The sequence below is a fragment of the Thermobia domestica genome, chromosome 5 (assembly GCF_964235325.1).
Source record: "Thermobia domestica chromosome 5, izTheDome1.hap1.1, whole genome shotgun sequence".
NCBI lineage: Eukaryota > Metazoa > Arthropoda > Insecta > Zygentoma > Lepismatidae > Thermobia > Thermobia domestica.
Genome location: NC_137458.1, coordinates 302,424,725 through 302,434,443, shown reverse-complemented (window position 1 = coordinate 302,434,443; position 9,719 = coordinate 302,424,725).

Genomic DNA, 9,719 nt, shown 5'->3' with positions numbered 1-9,719 from the left:
TTTCCGGCCAGGCCGGTGAAATACCGGCCAGTTGGCAACCCTATGAAACTGTTATGTGTCTGTACTCTTATACACAAAAGAGGTCTACTATTGTAACAGTTTTCTTGTATCTTTTAACACACAACTTACTGCTACTAGATTTAAAGGAAGAAATCCCAAGAATTTAGCTTTAGATATGTGTGTATCAATGCTAATTAAACATCTTATCGTCACTAAAGCCGAATTAATATTGGTTCGTTGTTACTGAATTTGAAACCAAGACGAACGTTGCTTTTAGTTACAAATTGCTCCGGTTAATTTTTACTGAAAAAGTCGAACAATAAACAAATATATCCTATATCTACTTATTCTTTAAGTGGCATGTCTTTAAAACTACTGTTTTATTTCAGTTAAAATTGTCTATTAGAGTCACAAGCTTATCTACATATAAGTAAAGGAGAAATATTAGGCCACAATTTTCGAAAGTATTATTTTAAATTTCTACTAAAATCATTAAAAGTAATGGCATAATATTAGCAAAGATACAAGTCATTAATTTGTGTATATTAAAACTAATAACGGTATATCCTGTCTTAATTCGTGCATTGCTAGTGATTGTATTAATCTGTTCTCGTTAGTATGTTGTAATGTATAAGGAAATAAATTATTGTTCGATCTAACAAAATTCATTATATAAATGGCATGCTTAAAATAATTTATCTTATGTTACTTTGAGGTACAATTAATTTAAATCAAATATTATATTTTCTTGTCATTATGTTAGTTAATTCTGATTGAAGGTTTGTACAGTATTTGTTAGTTTAATATGAAAAGTTTATATTTTGATCTTTATATAAGCTAAACAAAGGAATAAAAAGTTATAACTTTCACTTCCACTATTAGTTATTAAAACTGGGTTCTGTATTCTTGTCTAGAAACTGTAGTGTTGGATAGAAGATTGTGTATTTTGATATTTAGTTGATACGTACATTTCATAAATGAAATATCTATTACATAAAATATGCTATTTTCTGCACTTAGTCATATCTTTGGCCTTTTAAATATATTCATATAATAAGTAGAAGAACAAAGTAAATTACACGAAATCAAATGCAAGTGGCCTTCTTTTCACTTCTATTAATTAGCTAGAGACAGAAAATATATATGTATATATATTTAATTGTTCAAGAAGTATAACATATGTACTTTTTATTATGTTTGTTCGTATTGCACTAATTTTGATCTTCAAATGTATAATTATTATTGCAAAAATTGAAGCTCTTTACATAAGATGTATTGATATGTGGTCGAAACCTTTTTAATTTACAAATTTATAAAAAAAACGGAAACGATGTGAGCTTTGAATGTAACTAGTTAACATTTGAGGTAGCTAGTTTGTGGTTTCTGTATAAATAATAATAACAAACTTTGAAAACACTTGTTACTCATAAGAGTATATTTTGTGTTTCATGTTTAAAAAGTTGATGAAAAATTTGTTTTATTGTTAATATTTTTTCAATAGGTTTATTTATATATGAATTGATCTACGTCATGCACTGTTAAATCTAGCTTCTAATGTCATTATCTGTAGACATTTTTGCCCTTTAGCCGTTCTTATGACCATTACTATAGTACTCATGTAGTACCAAATGTAAATCATGCAGTGCTAAAATTATTAATAATATTAAACTCGCCTGTACGTATACATTTCAATAATAGCTTATCGTCGTCATCAGACCAACCTTGTAATGGGCTTTTTACGTTGCTTTGCAGACTCACATTACCGTAATCTTCGTGCACAGTAGAAATATAATTCGTACTTTACCTCTTATTACACTTTGAACATTACATCGTATTATTTTCGTACTTTACCTCTTATTAAACTTTGTACTTTACATTGTATTATACTTCGTACTTTACCTCTTATTATACTTTGTACTTTACATCGTATTATACTTCGTACTTTACCTCTTATTGTACTTTGTACTTTACATCGTATTATACTTCGTACGTTACCTCTTATTGTACTTCGTGCTTTACATTGTATTATACTTCATGCTTTACCTCTTATTATACTTTGTACTTTACATCGTATTATACTTCGTACTTTACCTCTTATTGTACTTTGTACTTTACATCGTATTATACTTCGTACGTTACCTCTTATTGTACTTCGTACTTTACATTGTATTATACTTCATGCTTTACCTCTTATTATACTTTGTACTTTACGTCGTATTATACTTCATACTTTACCTCACATTATACTTTGTATTATACAATGGTACCCGGAATACGAAGTTAATTCGTTCCAGAACCCTATTCGAGCTCTCAAGTCGTTCCTGGATTAATGCGTTCCTGGGTCCCATGAACTTCCATGATTTTAACAGTAAATACACTGAATTTAAAGTAAAATATTAACATATAACAATAACACATAAATAAAAATGAACTTTTGTTGGACCATGGTGAATACACTATACAAAAAATGAACACAAAACAGGTACAAAGGCATATCATTATCATAAAATTACCGAGATGCTTTCAGTTCAGCTTCCGACAACAAACTGAACAACAAAGCGCATCGGTACACAGTAGAGAAATATCCACAACACACATGAAATGCGTGCTGGGTGTTCATATTCTGAGGCAAAATTTCTCGAGTTCTCTGTGATTTTATGCTAATTTTGATATTGTTCGTATTCCAAGTTGTTCGAGTTCTGGAGTGTTCGGATCCCAAGAGCAATATTATACTTTGTATTTTACCTCATATTTACTTCGTTTTTATATTTCGTGTTCGAAAATTATCTTTCTGCAGTGCAGGAATGTTACGAGTAATTTGAGTCTACAAAGCAACGTAAATAATCCCTTAAATGACTCATACTGAGGATGATGACATGCAGCCGTTGAAACGTACACGAACAAGTTTTAAAAACCGGGTGCGATGCTTACAATTAGATGAATCCAATCTTATTAGTATCCAATTTGCATTCTGTCAGTTCATTTCATAGCAGAATTCCCTGAACGAGAGAACACTATTTTGTTACGCTCAAGCAATGAACTATAATAGTTTGGTTACCATATTTAACTTGTTAGTGTAGTGCGTAATGCGTTGCGCTAACACTTTAATTGAACTATTACAAGCCTTAATTTCAACTTCCAAAGAGTATTTGGCTTGTTTCATTCCCGGTTATTACTCTAGGATTTGATATGGCATCCGGAAAACACTGTTTGCGGTAGATTGCAATCAACTTACTGTTTCTTTAGAAAGCTTTCTTTAAACTTAAATTTCCATATTGTATTTTTAAGTACTGGTGGCTTACCTTTGTCTTCCGACTTCCAGATTTAAGTTTGGAAGTAAGCATATGTACATATTGTCGTTATAATGTAAATATTATGTTTCTAATATATTTGGTTAATCTTTGAAGGACGAAGCTATACCGGTATATAACTAACGGCTCTTGTTCTTTCCTACAGATGAATATAGGATATATCGAAGACGTTGAATAGGTATTTATGCTCGCTGACAATTCTTTCCACACGACGAAATGCAGACAAACCTACTGAATGGTTGATGAATAAAGAACTCACTAGTTCTCAACAAAAGTCCAACAGGACTTGCAAAATCTAATTTTATTTGCATAAAAACGACTACACAGTAGAAAAATAACACACGGATATTTCACCAGTACAAAAATTTTAGAAACAAATAAAATATAAAATAAATTACCAAATTCTGTATACTAGAAAATATCACGTAACCAATAAAATATTTAAGTAAATAATATCGGATTGTATAACGCCAGTTTACTTTTACTTCTGTTGCTCTGTTTAGTTTGTTGGAATAAATTTATTTTAAGTTCGCACAAAAATATGCAAATTTAAGATATAGGGTATCATTTTATTAGCTTGGGCTGTGGTAGCTCAGTGGTAGAGCTTTCACCTCTGGTGCATGGGGTCCTTAGTTCGACCCCAGCTCGCGCCAAGTAAACTTTGTGGTGGACAAACACCGTATGCGTGGGTTTTCTCGTGGTTCTCCCGTTTCCTTCCACTTTCTTCATTCTACCATTTCATTCATTTCCCATCATCACCGTTTCCTTTAGCCTAGCCGGCATGACCGTGGGACGTAAAATTTAAAGATTTATTTTCATTGGTATTACTATTATGTTTTTATAGTACAAGAAATGAGAGTCATCATAAAGTAACTACATTTTATAACGCCGGTTTACTTCTGTTGCTCATATTTAGTTTGTTAGAATACATTTGTTTTAAGGTTGCGCAAATATGCAAAATTAAGATATAAGGTATATTTTTATTTGCTTTTTATGATGTTTGATAGTAATTTTCACAACTATTTATAAGTTTTATTTGGTCTGTTAGTTTTTCCTTTGCTTCAGAAAATAATTTTAAATAGAATAAATGACAGAAAATGAAATTAGTGAATAAAGTTTTTCACAGAAACTTAATGTCATAATTATTGGGAAGACTTAGTTGTACAGTCACGTTCAAAAATGGATCTCTCTCTGATAAAATTTGGTCCATATTTAATGTCTTGTTTCAATATAACAAACCCAACTTATTATTATTATTATTATTTAAAAATATATTTAAAACTTGTCTCTTTCTATGGATATGGTTGTTTTGCATAACTTGGTATCAATTTCTAAACTATGGTTATGATGTGTTTCAGGTAATTTTAAGAACTGTCATGTTATTGTCGTAATTAAAGACTAACTCAACCTGTACTATGGTTTGCGGTGCTTATACGTTGTGAAATAATTAATATATTTATACGGTACATATACTTATGTAATATAACATGTTAACTTTTACTTTTTGTGATAAGGAGGAACTTAAATCAAATGCATCATCATATCGGTGAGAAAGGTGGATGAATGATCTTAATATATCTTAGGAATAGCTTAATTGTGCTAATCTGTTAAAGACTGATACATATATGGAAAAAAAAAGTAATCAAACCGAGTCGTGCATTTTTTTTTTTTTTTTTTTTTTTTAAGAGACAAAAGTTACTAAAAATAAATGTTTGGTTTCAGCAGTGTTGGTCGTATTAAAGATTAGCATATTCATGAATTAAAGTGCTTGCTCTCTATAGAAACTGTGTGAGTTTCTTAACATCTGAAGTGTCGCATAGACTTGTATACAAGTAACTGTATATACCTCCTTATATCATGTATGAGAGATGAATCCTGCTTCTTTGTATGTTGAGAAGGAAAGTTTCTTGTTATAAATCCATCGTAGGTGATGAACTTGAATAAAATTTTTTTCATTCACTAATGTTGTTATTATTAACTTTTTTTTCATCATGTGTAGATAAATACGAGGGTAAGTCAAACGTTATCCGCAATTTTGACACAAGCCGTCTTACATTGTTCATATTGGTCTTTGTTCTCGTTTATTTTTATTGTTATAGCTGTTGCGGTCACACTATGATAGTTTAATCCTAATTCCTCCATTTGTCTTCCTTGTGTTGCAGATAGGTCATGGCCGCTCCATTAGAAGTTTGCACCAAAGAGAAACAACGGCCAGTGATCTGAATTTTGTGGTCGGAAGGTGTATCAGGAATCTAGAAGGAAACTACTATAACTACTAGTAGATTTTGATTCAAGCTTTTCTTCAATATTTCCTTCTTATATGAAATCGAATCCGTAATCTATTAGAAGAAAGAAAACAAAATAACCTACTAACACTATTTGGGCTCTCTTTGCTTGCAGACGTTTTTTTTTTTTTTTTTTTTTTTTTTTTTTTTTTTTTTTTTTTTTTTTTTAATGTTACCTAAGTTAGTACGGCAAGTGCTACTGGACACGGAACGTATGGAGAGGTGAATTTGAAAAGCCTGTTTTTTGATAATTTTCTCACAGACAATGGATATGTTTGAGAGAATCGAAATAGGCTTATATAGGAAGACACATGATTTTTCGGTCCGGATTTATAAGTGGGGCAGACACGAGCTGTTTTCCAAGAGAAGGGAAAAATAGCTTTCTATGAAACATCTATTAAAAATGAGCGAAAGCGGAACAGAAATTATATATGTGGGGAACACAGAAAGATCGAGCTTATATTATCATACCTGAGGCTCTCAGGCCGGAGAGACAATAAGAATGAGTCTGGAAAAGTGGTAGATATATCAGAACGTGAATGGGTAAACACACTGAACGGGAGGAAAAGCGTATGGTGTATTTGCATTTGAGAATTTGTTACAAAAAATTCCATTAAAGAATTCTCTTCTTTTATCATCTGCGCTTGAATCGCCATTGTACATCATAAGAGATATAGAAGTTTTAGACCTAAACCTGATGAGACCAAAAGTGTTTTGGGTTGTTGGTGCAGGTGTTTGGAAGTTTTCAAATATAATCTAAGATTTGCAATTGTGTGTGTGTTTGTGTGATGTCTAATGTCAGAAAAATTCTTATAAGTATGTCCGTTTGGGAATGCACGCCACAGTTCCTGTGCCCTTTTCTTATTCCGCAATGTGTGGTGAATCTCTTCGTTGCATGGTGAAAATTTCGTTGTTTTTATTTTTATGGTCGGTACAAAGTCGTTTATTGTGCATGTACAATATCGATTAAGAAATCCACTGCTTTGTCTGTTGTTCCTTCTAGTACAAGTGTCCATGGCAATACCTGTAGTGCTTTACAAATTTTTCCCCCAAGGGGCCTTCCTCCAGTCAGGTAGAAATTTTCTTTTTGATCTGGAACGTTAACTGTTGAGGAAGGGAGCGGGATGGGACGGGAATCGCGGAAAGTCACTTCTAGAGACTCATGTTCTAAACTAAGTAAATTTTTTGATGGGATGACACTCTCTGAGGGAAAAGTTAAGATGACATAATCTAAGTTGTTGTTTTTACGTGTGTTATCATATTATGCATTCTCAAATCGAGTCCGTGAATAAAATGCTCCATAAAAATGTTTCATTTGCGTCTGATGCTGTTCCATGTGTGCTATTGACCGATTCCAAGCCCAAGTTACAGTTACCGAAAGGTACCAGTTTGTCACCTTTCGACAGAGCATCTAGGAGTGATTCGTGGCACGCTTCAAGTATACATCGAAGGCTGTTTCTGTGTGGTCTATAGAGTTACCCGACAAAGAAATTTGAATTTATGGCAGACGTACGGTCACGAAAGAAATAAGTCAGCCGAGCAAGAGGAGAAGATATTCCTAACCCTGTTCACGTGAGTTAACTTCTCCGAGAGACTTGCTGCTTTCACGTGAGGTCTGTAAGCAGCTCTTCCAAACAAAGCCAGTGTCTGCTGTAAACCAATGTTCTTTTCGATACTAAGCTTAGTGCTTTTAGACAGAGAAGAAAAACAATACTTGAATTTGTTCTCGAGGAAAACAAATAATTCATGCATAGTAGTTTACAAGTGCCAGATTATCTATTATAATTAATTTAGATATCTAAATACTCATGATCTACTTACATATAATTTAGGAGTGAACAATAAAAAGTGATTTCGGAAATTCAAGACTGCATTATTGGTCTAATACTATGAAATGAAATGGAAATTTTAACATCGCGCGATTATGTCCTGGAAGCTAAAGGAAATAGATGATGAGTGAACGAAATGATTAATGAAAGGAACTGAGGAATGAAGTGGAAAGCAATAAAGAAGTCTTAGAAACAAATGAACATAATGCTTTTCAACACAAACTTACATAGCATAGCGTGGAATCGAGCCTATGACCTTGAAACCAAAACTTAGTGCTCTTATCATTGAGCCACTATAATCTAATTATGATGGAAAAGTGCTCCCGATTCCGACGTCGATTGGTTGGGTGTTGGATTGATTTGGAGTTTAGTATTCTGTTCAGCGCCGAGGCAATTTAAGACGTGGACCTGTATCTTAACGTGGAGAGATCTGAACCACATAAGCTCCCACCAGGAATCGATCCCGGGTCTCCCGTGCCGAAGATGAGCACTTTAACTATTACGAGGGAATTCTCCGCGGTCAGGTGGTGCTATTCAGCTGGTTCGCTAGAACCGGTTGTTAAAATATTTTCAGTTCGTAGAATCTTTGCTAAACCCCGACAACAGTAAATATTACCCAGTTATACTCAGAAACAGTGCATTTTTCTTTAACTATCTTTGTTTTTAGAACCTCTTACAGCTACAGGGTTAAACATATTCTCTCAGAATAAGGTATAAGCGTTTATTTCTTAATCTCAAATGCTCAGATATCAAGAATGAGAATTGCAATTACATCAGTATAGTTGTGAGGGTTATTTATATTCGAAACGTATACATACCATTATCAACAATGACGTAAACTTCGTGGTTTTTGCTAGTGTTGTTCACGACGGGGGTCTCTCTCGTCTCGTGAAGTATCATGGAGATTCAATTTCGTTTTCAAAAAGGTTTAATTATTTCTATTGAACGATGTCGTCTTGTGTCGTTTCCTCAGCAACACTACTTTCTGAACACAATAACACACATATGAGTAAATAGCATGGTATCAGTTTTCAATATTATAGCGTTTCGTTTACTCGTAATACATTTCAATTAAACGATCATATAGTTGTAGCATCTCTACTATCGTATAGGTTGTGTTTTAAATATCCTAATCACCTAGTGCGTAATTGCTGCTCGTGAAATTTTCACCAATATTGTTCCAATCGTTTAAGTCAACAGGTTTCATTATTTCTCTTTGTTAAGGGGGAAGTTTGGATCACAAATTCTTTATAAGTGAGATTAGGAGGTTAAAGAAAAATCGTGCTTAGTCTTGAAGGAAGTAGAAAAAAAATAGACCCTTAGAAGACCCTTAGGTAACAAGAATAAGAAAGATTTTGTAGTTGAATATTATGCTGCCCACACCAAACGAAAAATTTTATTTTCAAATGAACAATGACCCAGACATTTTCATCTTACATTAAATAATCAAGGATCAGATCTCATATAAAAAGCTCCAACAAAACTGTTGATTGAAAGTGTTGAGAAATAAGATGTTTCATTCACTATGTGTACGGGGACACTTGGTCGAAAAGGTGTAACAGCTTTTTCAGTCCAGCCATTCTGAGTGAGGATTTTCTTCGGTTTTCTTCATTCATACCAGGCAAATGCCGGGATGGCACCTAACATACAGGTCCCAGTTCACTTCCTTCCTTTCCCATTTCTGTCTTCCTTCGTCACTAATTAATTCAATGTCTCCTGTAATCAACGCGGTGATAGATAATTATGGTTCGTGGACACGCATTAGGTTTAAAATTATAAAATTTTTATGTTTATTGAAAAGTGTTTTGTTCAAGACTAATATTAGTTTGAAGATATGAAGTGTTCACGAGCAGATGAAAAAAAAAAAAATAGTTCTAAGAATTTGGAATTGCCAAGGCAGACTGAAATATTTTATCTTGTTCTTTTTGTTTAATAAGTGTAATTATATTTTTTTTTCTTTTTCTATGGGAATTAACAATTCTTTTTATTCCATCATTTTTCTATTGGAATAAATAAAAACATTCTGAACAGTCTTGAAACACACAAGGCCAAGGCGTAGTTAAGTAGAATATTTTATTTTGTTACCCGTGTGAAATATATTTTTTTTCTTTCTTTCTTCCTATATATGAGAATTAACATTTCCCTTATTATGGACATTATGAAAATGGATATTCAGAACAGTTTTGGTTTTCAAACACTTAATGCCAAGAAGTAAGCATATCTCCACGAAATAAGCATATCTTTTTCTTTCTTCCTTTTTTCCCTTTCTTTTTCTTATCTCTTATCTAGTCGAT